The sequence below is a fragment of the Syzygium oleosum genome, unplaced genomic scaffold, assembly GCF_021117445.2.
Source record: "Syzygium oleosum isolate NSW1041296 unplaced genomic scaffold, Sole_v2.1 Sole_v2.29, whole genome shotgun sequence".
Taxonomy (NCBI): domain Eukaryota; kingdom Viridiplantae; phylum Streptophyta; class Magnoliopsida; order Myrtales; family Myrtaceae; genus Syzygium; species Syzygium oleosum.
The window spans coordinates 2,479,675-2,493,602 of NW_026607513.1; the positions used below are offsets into that span (position 1 = coordinate 2,479,675).

Sequence of the window (13,928 nt, forward strand, 5' to 3'; positions counted from 1 at the left end):
GGAGCGCGCAATAGAGGGAGCCTAAGTCCAAGCCCGTCAACATATCCAGTTGGACCAACCTTCACTCAAAAGCTTAAACCAATGAGTTATGGGTCAAGATATATCAATTGCACCTTACCACACCAATTTTTCAATATGAAAATTCTTTAATTCAATTCACACATGCATCTCAACAATTTGCATGCGTAAAAGGAGCTACCATATTTTGTAAGCGGTGTCAATTTACTAAGAGTCTAGTAAACAGTATTTCAAGGAAATAATTTGGAGATTTAATGGAGCTATAAAGTTGATTTGATGTAGTTATTGCCAAGTTTGATTTGAAATTGATTATTTTGATTGTATTGTACACCTGGTACTCGAGCCCAATTCAATATAGCACTACTATATGTGCTTGAGATTAAACTCGATTTAGTTCAACTATTAAAAACCAAACTTTTAATGTAAAACTTGAGCTCGATCTCGGGCACTCATATATAATAAATATCACAAGAAATATAATCTTCATTTTCCCCATATTTTGAATATGTTATTGACAACTAAAATTTTTCCTGCAGACTTGTCATGCATTTTAAAATATTTTAGGGATCAAATACGTCGATATTAGTAGAATTTGACCCTTGATTAAAAATAGTCAGTTTACATCATCCTGCATCCAGTTTTCTACTGCATTCTTTCTGCATATAGAAATTAGAGGCATTATGGTTTGTTGGGAAAATATCCCCATGAAATTTTGATGATTCCAAAACAATTCTTGGTACTAATATCTATTAGGGAAAATACCACCAAAAACCTTAAACTATGCCACTTGTGATAAATTTACCCTGAACTTTTTTTTGTGACGCGAAAAATCTCAAACTATGCCACTTATGACAAATTTACCATGAACTTTTTTTTGTAATACGAAAAATCCTAAACTATGCCATTTGTGACATATTTACCTCACAATATTTTGGCCTATGGGCATTTTCGTCTTTTTTCTTTTTCTATTTTTTTTCCTTTTTTTTCTTTTCTTCTTTCTTCCCTCCGCCGGCCATGGCGGAGGGAAGCCGGCGAGAGCAGCCCTCGCCGGTGCTGGGGTGGGGCAAGGGCTACCCTCGCCGGATCTGGCGAGGGTCGCCTTCACTCGACGCCGGCAAGGGCAGCCCTCGCTGGCTTCCCTCCGCCATGGCCGACGGAGGGAAGAGAGAAGAAAAGAAAAAAAAAAGGAAAAAAGACGAAAATGCCCATGGGCCAAAGTATTGTGGGATAAATATGTCACAAGTGGCATAGTTTTGGATTTTTCGTGTCACAAAAAAAAGTTCAGGATAAATTTGTCACAAGTGGTATAGTTTAGGGTTTTCGTGTCAAAAAAAAAATTCAGGATAAATTTGTCACAAGTGGTATAGTTTGGGATTTTTGGTGGTATTTTCCCTATCTATTATGATAAGTGCAGATGTCAATATTTATGCAAATTGTGTTGATGTTGATGATTCCTACGAGATCAGTGTAGGCTAGGACAAAGATTATGACAATAGGAGAATAAGTGCCAATATGATAAGTAACTCATACTGACTTGGAGATACCAAAGTCAATATTGTGTTCTCAAGATGTCTTTGGATGCTGATATACTCAAAAGGATCATTGGATATGCAATCACAAGTTACTTCATTGATACTATCACCAAAAAGCATTAACAGATTAGTGATACCGAGCACATGCTAATAGTGAGCATTTTATCATGCTAATATCAAGTCTCTAGTGGTGCTGGTGAGGTATTCGCTTGAAAATGACCATTGAACATATAAGAAAATAGCCGTTACTGGTTTTGAAACCATAGAAAAATAATTGGGAAATTATTAGAAAAGCAACTAACAGATGTTTGATATTTCAAACAAAAAATCGATTCATGACCACCAACGTTACTCAATTGAGCATTCTCTTAAAGTTATGGCATATAAGTGACAGATTGAAAAGTTATAGCACCAAAATGAGTATCCTATGAAATTTATAATGCTGTTGGTGTCCTCCTCTTACTTTTATCTGTTTTCGTGAATTTAGTATACATTGACAGAGATTAAACACAGTTGGCATGGGCTTGATATATTTTACTAGTTGATTTGATTGCATAATATAAATTATGTAATTTCTTTTCTGAAACTTCCTTTGATTTTATTTTCAGGAATAACGCTTTCATTGGCCTTATAGGCCTCCAAAAACGACTTTCCGTTTCGACGCTCATATGAAAAATCCTAATTAGCTACTCCTGGTCAATCTCTACCGATTGCCTTGCCTCTCCTCTTTCAACCATCGAATTGCTAAGCAGAATTTGTTTCATTTCATCACGCGAAAAAGAAAAGTTGAGAGTGCGTGTTTCGACGGCATCTATACGGTGCCACCTTTACTACCAAATTTAAAGATCGACAGCGAACGAAAAATCAAAATGCTAAGGAGAGTGAGTAGATTGATTTCAACCCATGTTTCAATTGAACAGTGAAATTTGAAACGATGATGTGCAATTTAAGGTCAGAAACGGTCCACTCAGAACAGTTCAACTTGCGTTGGTTGGAGATCTTTTTACTTATTAATTTAAGTTAAATTGTATATTGATATACTTAAGACAGTCTGGCAAGAAATTGAGGTGGTCTTGTGAGTGGAATACGCGTTTCCCAGATATCTATTCCCTCAACGGACATTTTTTTGATCGCATCTACTATTTCAACAGTAACACACTCGTCAAATAATATTATTAATTGTAGATTGGCGGACCTAGATTGAACTCTCTCGTACTCTCAGCAATTGTCTTAAATATTGAAACATACAACCGCATCCATAATTTTTATATAGTTCAGAGACTATATTGAACATGTACCAAAAGTTTATGAATCACTTTAAACAAATTAAAAGTGTAGAAACCACATTATACATTGGACTGAAGCTTAGGAACCACATGTGAGATTTTGGTAAGACCGCTGCCAACTATTCTAAAAGCTTAAGTTGTTAGATGAATGCGTGGTTTAATATTTAATTACTCTAACATTCCTCCTCACGCTTGCAGTATTCTAAAAGTTTAAGCTGTTAGATGAATGCATGATTTAATATTTAATTACTCTAACACTCCCAATCACGTCTAGTCTGGTCTAGGCATTAATTGAGGAGGAAAATAAGGACTTGAAAGATTTGACATATTAATTATCCTAAAAATCACTCAAGCTCTATTGAATATGTCAACTTGAGTTTGAATACTAGTATGAACAGTGTCCAACGGCTAATACATGGCGGATGAGGTGGCATTTGGTAGTTGTTCATGGCAAAACTTCCACATCTAGCTAGTCTGAGAGTGGCGAGTCTAGTGGCGGTGTGGCTTCTCAAAACGACACGCGAAACGTCAAGAATTGGAGGGGAACAACAAACGGCCGATGTGGCTAGCTTGTGAAACAGTAACTGAGCGATGCAGCCAATACGGCTAGCGTTGTAGCATCAAACGGCCTATACAACTGGTTGGGAAAATAGTTACTGAGCGATACGGCCTATGCGGCTGGCATCGAAAGAAAAACCACCTCCGTGAAAGGCTTGACTGGGTAATGCGACCGTTGCAGTTGGCATCGAAACACGACCATGGACTCGACTAAGCGCTTCCTCATATGAGAGGGCTCTGCAGACTATGCGATAAAAAAACATAAATCCAATTTGACCGGAGGATATTAGGACTTATTGAAAAAAAGAAGAAGCAAAATTAGCTCTGGATGGGCACTTGGGTGTGCACTGGGTGCACACCGAGTGCGTGCACTTCAGCATCGACTAACTCTGATATCAAGTTGAGAAATTAGAGAAATATGTAGAAGAAAGTAATTTAGTATATTTCGATATATCATAAAAAGATTACATCAGACTATTTATAGGCTTTATGGAATGAATAAATAATATAACATATCAATCAGGATACGCACAATCAAAGAAAGATGTTCGCACAATCTTGAAAGATATAAAAAACCATCAGAATTAGCCTAAAAATCTCTAACACCACATTAAACAAATTGAAAGTTAAGGAATCATTTGTGTCATTATCCCAAAGAAGAAATGATCTTCTTTTATTTTGATAAAGCAGAGCATTTTTGGGAGTTGTGGACTGATCTTAGCCCTCAATTAGTATGCGGACGTATCTTCCTGAGCAGACAGAATTTAAAATTTAAAATTACCCCTAAATTTAGAGGATCCCAATATGAAAGGTTAGTCAGAATAGGACTTCTCGAAAATTCATGGGAAAATTCGCAAAAAAAATCCTAATCTTATTCAATGGATGCCAATTTAATCCTCAATTTTTTAATTTGGCCAATTTAATTATAAATCTTTTGACGATATACCAATGTAATCCTTCTGGCTAAAATTAGTCGGAAATCACTAATGTGGTCCGTAGATTCAGTCCAACATACTTTTTGAAGATTTTGTACTGATATTCATATATGAGGTTTGTGAGATTATCAAAAAGCATATTGGACTTGATCAAATCTAGCTTCAAGAGAATACATTCTACTGAGGAATCTGAATTTCCAAGGTGGTTCGGCCGGCGCTAGCGTAGACAAAATTTGTATTTTTTAAATTTTAAATTTTGTAATGATTTTTTTTCTTTTTGTTCCGTTTTCTTTTCTTTTCTTTTCTTTTTTTTTTCTTTTCCCTGTTCACTTCCTGGAAAGGGGCTAGTGAGGGCAATCACGGATGGCCGCGTGACCCCTTCCAGCGACGGGCAAGGATCAGGAAGCCCTCGCCGGCCTAATTTGGGCACGAGCGAGGGCTCCCACAAAGCCTTCGTTGGGTAGGTCGAGATGAAATTGATTGCCATTGGTCCCAACACTGCCCTCGACCGGAGGAATTTGCCTGCGAATTGCTTTCTTGGTGGCGGTGGCGATCTCGGCGGCTTGCGGAGGCTGTGCTAGAGGAAGAAGGAGGTGACCACCCACCTTGGCTCCTTACATCCCATGTGGTAGAAAATCAGCTCATGCATGAGTGCCGAGACAAGAAAGTGTTAAAATATGTCTCGAGTTTGAGTCCGATGGGCGAAACCCGATAGGCGAAACCCAACCCGAGATTAATTATTATTTGTGGAAGTTTGAATATTCCAAATTGGATATTTCTCATTTTGCTTTGATATCAAATTGGTGAGCAAAGAAAATAGAAAAGGAAAGTCCGAAATTTGGACTTCCTGTGCAAGTTCGGAATAGTGCAACGCAAAATACGGAAACTTTCTTTTATACGTCGGGGTCGATTTTATTTCCGCTTTGGAGTCCCCAGGGACGTTGGGCTTCTGATCATGAAAGAAAGGAAATTATGGACATGTGGCAAATTTCATGAGTCGGTCAAAGAAGAGAAGAAGAAGAAAGTTGACTTTGTCGACCGCGTTCCATTTGGATTGCATGGAATCCCTTTCCAAGCTGGAGTCGGCCACTGTACGTTCACTTCTTGGGCATACGTATATATATTGGCTGATCTGCTCTCTTTGAGCATACAGAGAAGCGTTGCTTTTCTCAAGAGTGCCGGGGATGCTCAATATTGTGAGTGACATCCATAGGTGATGGGTGCTTGGCATTAGGTTCGTGGTTTTGTTCATGGAATTACAATAAGAATTCAAGTATTTATAGCGATTAAATCTTGTGGTAAGATTTATGTATAATTTTTTCGTGATATTGAAAGATTATTTTGTGAGGAATTGTAGGCCTAGACACTGCGTGAGTGACTCGAGTATGATTGTAATCTCCGTTGTATCGCTTGATCTATAGTAGAATTCATTGCTGCTCTCCCCGTGGACGTAAGTCACTATGACTGAACCACGTAAATTTGGTATCTGATTTATTTTCTTTGTTCTGTCTATTTTACTGTTCAATCACTTGGCTTCCGCAACAGGAAGCATGCAGATGATGCCGGCAGCGGGGCCCACTTATTCCCAATCACACTGCTTGAAATGGACTCGGTATAAGACAAGGAAGAGAAAATGCATCGCATTTTGAAATTTTTTTATATTAAGATTGGTATAGTCAGGTCTTATATTTGGCCCCATTAAGTTTGCGTCTGATAACACTCACTACAAAAAAACTGATTTTTTCCGACGAAATTTCCAACGAAAAGTTTGGAAAAATTCGTTGGAAAACGAATTTCCAACGAATTTTCCAACGACAAAAAATTCGTTGGTAATAGGTCGTCGGAAATTTTTCCAACGAAAAATTACAATTTTCGTTGGAAATTTGCGATGAATTTTATTTCGTTGGAAAATTCGTTGGAAAACTCGTGGGTAAATTCGTTGGAAAAATTACAAAATTTTTTTTTTGGTCGAAAATCGTGGAAATTTTTTTTCCAACGAAAAATTTTTCGTTGGAAAAATTATAATTTTTTTTTTGGTCGAAAAATCGTGGAAATTTTTTTTCCAACGAAAAATTTTTCGTTGGAAAAATTACAATTTTTTTTGGTCGAAAAATCGTGGAAATTTTTTTTCCAACGAAATTTTTTTTTTTTTCGAAAAATCGCCCTCGCCATGGCCGGTGAGGGCCAGCCTCATCGCCGGCGAGGGCCGAGCTAGCCCGCATCCGGGCGAGCTCGAGCTCGTCGCCGGCGAGGCCCACCGTCGTCGCGAACCGGCGACGAGGAGGCGGTCGAGAAAAGGAGGGGGAGAGGCGGGCGACGAGGGGTTCGGGGAGCCGAGGAAGGGGTGGCGGCCGGGAGGGGGCGGAGGCCGGAGGCGCGGGGACGGGGAGTCGGGGCGAGGAGGAGGCGGTCGAGGTGGACGAAGTGGCCGAGCTGGAGGCGGTTGGAGAGGATGAGGTCGGCGTCGCGGTCGGAGAGGGAGACGTAGGTGGAGTGGAGGGAGTCGGAGAGGTGGAGGAAGAAGCCGTGGTTGGGCCAGAGATCATTGGGGGCGGCGAGGGCGGGGACAATGCCGACGACCTGGAGGAGGGCGGAGCGGTGGTCGCCGGCGACGCGGGCGTTGGAGGAGTTCATGGACTGGAGGAGCTTCGGGAGGATGCCCCGCGTGAGGGTCGCCATCTTCCCTCGGCTCTGCTCTCTCTCTCGCTTCGTCGCTTCTCTCTCTCGCGTGTGTACTTGTGTGTGGTGAAGAAGGTGAGGGATGCGACGATAGAAGAGAGAGGAGAGAGAGAGTCTCTGTCACGAGATTCAAATTCAAAATCTCGCTAATATTACTAATTTTTCAGTGTGTATAATTTTCGTTGGAAAATTCGTTGGAAATTTCTAACGAATTTTCCAACGAAAATAGTACACACTGAAAAAATTCCCCGGAAAATTGAAATTCGTTGGAAAATTTTCCAACGAATTTCAATTTTCCGGGGAATTTTTTCAGTAATTTCCAACGAATTTTCCAACGAATTTCAATTTTCCGGGGAATTTTTTCAGTGTGTCCAACGAATTTTCCAACGAATATAAAAAATGCCGAACAAGACCGATTTTTTTTGAATTCGTTGGAAATTTCCAACGAATTTTCCAACGAAAATAATACACACTGAAAAAATTCCCCGGAAAATTGAAATTAGTTGGAAATTCGTTGGAAATTTCCAACGAATTTTCCAACGAATATAAAAAATGCCGAACAAGACCGATTTTTTTTGAATTCGTTGCAAATTTCGTTGGAAATTTCCAACGAATTTTCCAACGAAAATAGTACACACTAAAAAAAATTCCCCGGAAAATTGAAATTCGTTGGAAAATTCGTTGGAAATTTCCAACGAATTTTCCAACGAATATAAAAAATGCCGAACAAGACCGATTTTTTTTTTGAATTCGTTGGAAATTTCCAACGAATTTTCCACCGAAAATAGTACACACTGAAAAAATTCCCGGAAAATTGAAATTCGTCGCAAAATTCGTTGGAAATTTCCAACGAAGTTTCTGACAAAATTTTTCATTGGAAAACTCGTGGCTAAATTCGTTGGAAAAATTACAAAATTTTTGAATTACAAACTTCGTTGGAAAATTACAAACTCGTGGCTAAACTCGTGGCTAAATTTCCAACGAATTTTTCAACGAATATAAAAATGCCGACTAATACCGGGTTTTTTGAATTGTCGCAAAATTGTTGGAAATTTCCAACGAAAAATTTTTCGTTGGTAATTACCAACGAATTTTGCGATTTAAAGATTTTTTGTTGGAAATTTCCAACGAATTTTGCAACGAAAGGTGTTTCGTTGGAAATTTTCAACGAATTTTGCGACGAAAAATTTTTCGTTGGAAATTTCCAACGAATTTTACTTTTCGTTGGAAAATTTGTCGCAAATTTGCCACGAAAATTTTTTCGTTGGCAAATTTTCGTGGCAAAAATCCGGTTTTTTTGTAGTGACTATTAAAGATCCAACGTGTCATGTCACAATGAGAGAGAAGTATTGTCGCAACCCTCCCGACAGGCAGGGAGATGACGGATTAGATGTAATGTCGAGTTGCGAACCAATGATCCTCCATCGGCGCGGATTCTCCCAAACCCTTACCTCGCGCAACATTAAGAAATTACGATTGAAATTGATCTATCTATGAAGTCAACTTAACTAAGAGTTGCCACTAGCCTATTAAGGTAGGTTGGGAGCCAAGTGAGGCATAAGAGGATACCTCACTTATACACAACCAGAAATTGAAATCGTGGACTTGATTACACTGATTATCTAACTAGTGTCATTTGGTACCTAAACTTGATTAGTTTGCTAAGTGTCTACGCGGTCTTTGACCATTTTGTTAACCAATGTCACTAGATGATATTCATGCATGAGTGCACATTTAAGGAAAAGTAAATAATCACAATCAATATGATAAATGTAAAGTGTAAGAAAGTAAATCCAATAAAGTATCAAACAAATAATACACATGATTTTGTTATTAAGCCCAGGATAGCAACCCTCACGAGCTAAATTCAAATTGAATCCAATTTCTCGTCCAAAAGATCATTATACTAAAACTAAAGTATATTGAAGGCACTCATTAAAATCTCTAAACTATATGTATGCTAACTAAATGAGACTAGGTGCGTTCCTTTCGTGGAAAATGAGTGATTTGAAAAATATTTTCCGACAAGTGATCACTTATGTCGTTTAGAAAAACTAGTCAACGGAAAATATTTTCATTATTGATAACAATTTATGCCTAACTATTTTCATGGGCAATGAAAAAATTTCCATTCATATATTTTTCTAAACAATATAAACGATCACTTTTCGGAAAATATTTTCTAAATTACTTATTTTCCGCGAAACGAACATACTCAAGCTAAATCTAGCTCTAAAACTTGACAGCCTAAAGAAAGTCTCTTTTCTAAGCATTTTTCAATTTTTTATTTCAATTGTTTGATTTTTTTTATTTTTTACTTAATTAATTTAAAAAAAATTAATTCCTAAAATGGGAACTCGGGCTGGGCCCTTGGGACCAGTCCGCATGTGAGGACTTGGTATAGGTCAAGGGACCTGGGCCACGGGCAAAGATTATGGGGCTTACTATATCATGCCCTCTCAGTTGAAGTAAAATAATTCATTAAAGCTCAAAGCCAGCTCAAACTCTTATCTAAACAAAGCCAAGCCCAAATCTACCAAAATCATGACAAACCCATAAAACTCAACTTAAATCCATCACCTACCATACATAATCAGATTAAGCCCATCCTATTTCTTCATTCGGGTTGGCCATCTAATTGTCCATGGACGTGTTAATTCGTGTTGGAAATTGCTAGTTCTCTGTCACCAATGGTAATTTTAACATGTTAGTTTTAGTTTTTGTTTGGTTATTTGTTTTAGTTTTAATCCTTGTTTTTGAACCACTCAAAAGTGTCAAGGTTGAGATGATTAGGGGTCCATTAAGATCAACCAGGAGATCATTGTGAAGCCTAGAGTCCCAACAACTGTAGCACGGACGAGTTGGAGACAAAGCTACATCCGAGCAGCGGCAAAGCAGAGTCCTCAGAGTTGATCATCCCTCTTTGGAGTTTTATCGATACTTACCAAAAAGCCACCCCGACTTTCATACTTACAATGTCAGATACCCACGTGAGCATATGCAATTTGTAACCTGATGTTCATCAGTCGACAAGCAAAGAGAAATGTTAGCTCAAATTGTCTCAATACGAATTGTTTTTTTCTTTTTTAACTTGATTTTTGCTTCTCCAAGATTAGAGGATAAGTAGATCTCATGATTCAAACACAAGGAAAATATAACTGGACCAAAACATAAAACTACAGAGATTAATTAAATGATTAGTGTTGACTGTTGAGGAAAAGCCATTGCCCGTGCAGCGCAGTCAACGTAATGTGGGGCCTTTTGGGCCCGTTTAGTTCAGAATTTGGAAGGGGCTTTCGGCCTCGAAAGCCCCTTGGCCAAATGTTGAACCGTGCTGAACCGTTTGGTTCAGCATTTGGATCAGCATTTGCCAAATGCTAGCATTTGAAATGCTGAACCCAAATTTTTTATCCCCAAACTACCCTTAGTTATTTTTGCTTATTCCGATTTTGCCCCTCGTGTGTACTGTTCATCTTCTTCTTCGTGAGGTGGCCGGCAAGGGAGGCCGGCGAGGCGGCCGGCGCCGGAACGGGCCGGCAAGAGGCCGGCGGCCGTCGCCCAGGCGGCGACCCTCGGCGAGGGTCACGGGACCCAGCGACGGCCGCCGAGAGGTCGCACGACCCAGGCGGCCGCTTGGGTCTTGCAGCCCTCGCCGAGGGTCACCCGGCCTCGGGCGACGGCCGCCGGCCCCAGATCTGGCCCGCCTGCAGTCGCCCGACCTCGGGCGACGGCCGCCGACGCCAGATCTGGCTCGCCGGCGGCCAGCGCCGGCTCCGGCGAAGGGTAAGTTAGGTTTTTTATTCCCAAAGTCAATTTGCAAAAATAATTCACCAAACACTATATTTTGGCCAAAGTAGCTTTACAAAATATTTTTACCAAACAACATTTGCATTTCCCCAATGGGCTTTCACCCAAAGATATTTGCATTCCCCCAAGTAGCATTTTCAAAGTTGAACCAAACGGACCCTTTGTCAACCCGCTCTACTGTTTTTGGTCGGCCATATATCAATTTGCTCATTCTCATCGACTACCAGCACTTTGCTTTTGGGTCTTCCAGGGAGCAATATACTAATCTCAACTTTTAGAAAAGGAGGGCCATTCTTCTTCTTTTCATGCATGGCGTTGGACCTTTGATATGTAAACTTACTCTGTTTAATTACGACCGAAAGCATATTTTTCAACCATACCAGGAGAAGAGAGAGATATCGATCGACGAAGCATAGCAACTATAGCTAGCTCAGACACAGGAAGTTAGCAGGAACTGGAAGATGAGTACCAGGAGCACTTGACTTTATGGTCTTCGTCGAGATATATTACTGACTTTCTTCTTTAACTATTTTCTCATAGACCCGTGGCATTTGATTGGGTTTCCTATTACTACTCCGTTAATGAATGACAGAGAGAGGTCCAAGCCCAACGTTACTGATGGCAACTCCTAGAGTTGTTACATCAGCATCTCCATTAAGTTCTTATTTTCATCTCAGCGTCAGGAGCTCTATTCATACATTTTCTGGGTATCGCTAGACAATCCAACTTTCACTTTGACTAAATTAATCCATAGGGATGTGCGTAAAAGCTTCGTTCACACGTATCGAGGTAGTCTCCATCACACGATAAAGAACGCGGACTTCTAGATTGGTCTCAGTTTGAGAATACTATAATTTTAACACATATTTTATCGCATCCAAACCAAAATAAAAACCAAACATTTATTCACTAACTAATCATTACTCAAGGATTAAAAATTGTATTAATGTTGTTTGTTAAATATGTCCTGAATTTTATGTACTCGATCCGGTTCATCACTCAACCCGATATATTTTTTGTGCGATCCAAAAGTGGAAAAAAAATTAAGATTTAGTTCGTAACGCGGAGGGTTGGGCTGATAGGCCTAACTCAGAGCAAGCGAACAAATCTTTATGGTAGACTGCTTAAGCTGGAGTAAGCGAACAAATATTTCAGGGGGTTCGGGGGCGTAGGCCCCGAGAAAATTTTTTGGGAAGCATTATTTATACTGCGGCTAGGTTTTTTCATTGACAGAGAGATTTTCGTTTTGTGAGAGATTTGTGAGCCGTGAGGTTTTGTTAAGCCGTTTTTTCGACTTCTGAAAACTGTACTCTTTTTTATTATAGTGGAATCTTGTTTTGCCTCGCCTGTGGACATAGATCACCTTGTGATCGAACCACGTAAATCCTTGTGTTCTGTATTTATTTTTCCGCGGTTGTTTCCAACATTGTTCCATAAATTCGTTGAAAAAAATTGGACGAACTTCTATCGTAGTAAAGTGATATAAAATCCTTTATTGTAGAAACAAAATGAAAGACAATCCCGCATACAATCACAGGCCTAATTCCCTAAAAAACCTCAAACTTTAGGTGTTGTCCCAAATCTACCCTAAATTTTTTTTTGTCTCATAAAAAATCACAAACTTTTATTTTAAACCCAAATCTGCCCTAGGTTGATTTTCTGTCCAAATGTTGACAATTTTTTCCAACTTGTCATCCACGTGTCTATCTTCTTTTCCCACGTCAGCTTGGGTTGACTGTTTTTTCTTTCTTTTTCGTTTTTTCATTCTCTTCTCCCTTTCACTTTCCGCCATGGACAATGAGAGCACCATCAAGAACACAGAGAAAGCCCAGGTGCTGCCACACGCCAGTCACCGCCGCAACAGCTTGCGTGCACGTTGCCACGACTTCCTCGTCACCTCGTCGTTATTGTAAGCCCGCACGCTTCCATTTGCCGAGCCTCCACCCCTCTATTTGTCGGTGGATAGTTGAATTTGGGATCGGGATGTTGGATCCAACGCCGCCACGCCCGCATTTGGAGTCGCGGCGTCGCCCAAGGCCGGCGACACCATCGTCGCTTTCAATCTTCACATTGCGACCTCTCCGTCTATCTCTGCATTGGTCGGTCATTTGGGCCAAAATCTTCCCTTTTCTCTGTTTCTAATGAAACTCTAGCACTAAAATGGCGACCAGAGGTAGCAGATCGGAGAAGGTGAAGCGAATTTTCCAGCATTTGATGGGAACCGTGATGGAGGGCTCAACGGGAGGAAATGGTCGCTCGCGGTGGCCGTGAACCCGAGGGTCAAGTTCAAGACCTAGGGCGAGTGCATTGACGGCGAGAAGGGGCTCACCTATGAGGGCTTGTTGAGGACCTACGATAACGGCACCGGCGACGTGGACCGCTACTTCAACGTGGCCGGGCCTCGAGCTCAATTCCGCCGACGCCAAGAACAAGGAAGTGAGGTCGGGCTCGGACGAGGTGTCGTCGTCGATTGTTGACGAGAGGGCAATGGAGATGCGCCTAACCATGGGGTGGCGTTATGCGGATGATTTGGAGATTTAGGTGAGGAGGTTGAAGGTGAAGGATGAAGAAGGTGAATGGCGGAAAGTGAAAGAGAGAAGATAATGAAAAAACAAAAAAGAAAGAAAGAAACAGTCAACCCAAGCTGACGTGGGAAAAGAAGATAGACACGTGGATGACAAGTTGGAAAAAAATTGTCAACATTTGGACAGAAAATTAACCTAGGGCAGATTTGGGTTTAAAATAAAAGTTTGTGGTTTTTTATGAGACAAAAAAGTTTAGGGTAGATTTGGGACAACACCTAAAATTTGGGATTTTTTAGGGAATTAGGCCTACAATCACATCACTAGATAAGAAAGATTTTTAGAAACAGCATCTTTAGCAATGCTAAAACCTCTATTTCCCCGATTGAGCAGTCCAACCAAACCTTTGACACCACATTGCGGGTTGGACTTGGATCTACACGTAAAAAATCCTAGGAAGCAAAATTCTTTCTAACTTCCTTTTTTTTGTTGCTTTTATGTCATCAATATGAATAAGGTTGCTGAGCTCATGCTAAGTGTGCACTTAAGTAAATAAATTAAACAGAGCTAAAAAGTACGCCATGGCTTTCT

General features: G+C 40.2%; 1 protein-coding gene and 1 pseudogene across 1 annotated transcript in view; both read left to right on the forward strand.

Moving 5' to 3' along the window:
* Positions 1–13,928, forward strand: part of LOC115677816 (disease resistance protein L6-like) — a 39,860-nt pseudogene that overhangs the window by 10,464 nt on the left and 15,468 nt on the right.
* The window catches only part of LOC115677940 (uncharacterized), a 66,907-nt gene continuing 60,090 nt past the window's right edge, over positions 7,112–13,928 (forward strand). Inside the window, exon 1 of the mRNA XM_056303839.1 lies at positions 7,112–7,127. The gene's annotated coding sequence lies outside the window, so the exon portion shown is untranslated. The remainder of the gene's footprint in view (positions 7,128–13,928) is intronic.